Genomic DNA, 1,885 nt, shown 5'->3' on the forward strand with positions numbered 1-1,885 from the left:
TGCGATTGGCACAGGACAGAGCGGAGTTTAGGGCTGTTGTGCATAGGGTCGCTATGAATTGCAAGCGACTCGACGGCACATAACAACAGCAAAACAACCGTTTAGGTAGGTAGTTGTGCGTTTCTAAGTATTTGTCCATTTCCTCTAGGTTTTCATATTTGTTTGAGTATAGTTTTTCATAATATTCTAATGTTAGCTTTTTTATTTTAGTTGGCTCTATTGTGATGCTGCCTGATTCATCTCTTATTTGGATTATTTGTGTCTTCTCCTTTTCTTTTGTGAGTTTTGCTAATGGTTAAAAATCAGGGAAGGCTGTGTGTCAGGGTTGTATCCTTTCTCCATATCAATTCAATCTATTTGCTGAGCAAATCATTCAAGAAGTTGAACTCTATCAAGAAGAATGCGGCTTCAGGATTCTAGAAGATTCATCAACAACCTGCATTGTATGGATAACACAATCTTGCCTGAAGCACTCAATAAAGATCAAAGACTATAGCGTTTAATAATTATTACATCTCAACATCAAGAAGATAAAAATTCTCACCGCTGGACCAAATTACGATAGATGGAGAAAAAACTACAGTCAAAGATTCCATTTTACTTGGATCCACAATCAACATCTATGATTGCAGTAGTCAAGAAATCAAGACATACTACATTGGGAAACTCTTCCGTCAATGACCACTTTAAAGTACAAAGAATGTCAATTTAATGGCTAGAATGCACCTGATCCAAGCCATGACATATTCAATTGCTTCTGATGTATCTGAAAGTTTAACAGGGATGACAGAAGAATAACTGATGCCTTTGAGTTGTGGTGTTAAAGGAGAATTGAATGGACTGCCAAAAGAACAAATAAATCTGTCTTGCAGGAAGTGCAACCAGAGTGGTCCTTAGAGGCAAACTTTGTGAAATTTCATGTCCCACATTTTGAGCATGACATGAGGAGGGGCCAGTCCTCAGAAAAAGACATTATGTTGGCAAAGGTGGAGGGTCAGAGAGAAGACCTTAACAAACTGAAGTGACACAGCTTTTCTGTTAAGCCGATGTTGATATGGCTCTGTAACATTCCCTCCTTTCTCCCTCAGGATGGACTGGGGTGAGAGAGAGGCTTTGTGGGAATGGAGTTATTTCTGTAGCTCTTTCAGCCTCTCCAAAGATCGAATTTTCTTTTCTGCCCTGAGACTTGACCTGATCCTGTAGATAACTGCATTTAGAATAGTGACTCATAGCCTTTGAAATGTTTTGTAGCGTAGTTACTAACAGGAATGGACTTAATGGCAGTGAATGAGTCAGTCTACCCAGAGGGCCTCAGAATAAAGGCTTGGTGATCAACTTTCTGAAAAATAAGTTACTGAACCCCCTAGGAAGCAGTTCTACCACGAAGCTTGTGGAGCTGCCATGTGCAGGAAGTAACCAAGAAGCAACTGCCCTTTGGTTTGTACCTTTCAGACCCTGAACCATGTGCTGTGCAAGCACTAGCCATATTAAAAATAATTTAGAAATAAAATTTAATATCCCTCTTATTAAGCACATCCAGATGGTTCCAACTAAATATTCTGACTCATTGCAGGGAGCTCTGGTGGCCTAGTGGTAATCCTACAGACACTGTATGGTCCAGCGCATCTCCATGACCACTGCCTGAGCCCATGGTGGCCCCCACTTTATCAGTCCACTTTGTTGCGGGACTTCCTTTTCCCTTAAACTTCCTCAAATATGACAACTTCCTCTAGGGACTGGATATGACAACTTCCTCTAGGGACTGGCCTTTCCTGCTAACATCTCCAAACTAATGTGAAATGAAGTGTTCCTGTCCTTGCTTCTTTGGAGCATTCTGGCTGTACTTTTTCAAAGCAGATCTGTGCTTTGGGCCATTGAGTGTTAC

Source organism: Elephantulus edwardii, unplaced genomic scaffold (assembly GCF_000299155.1).
Source record: "Elephantulus edwardii isolate Elephantulus edwardi_28Jun2011 unplaced genomic scaffold, EleEdw1.0 scaffold00634, whole genome shotgun sequence".
In the NCBI taxonomy this organism is placed as follows: Eukaryota; Metazoa; Chordata; class Mammalia; order Macroscelidea; family Macroscelididae; genus Elephantulus; species Elephantulus edwardii.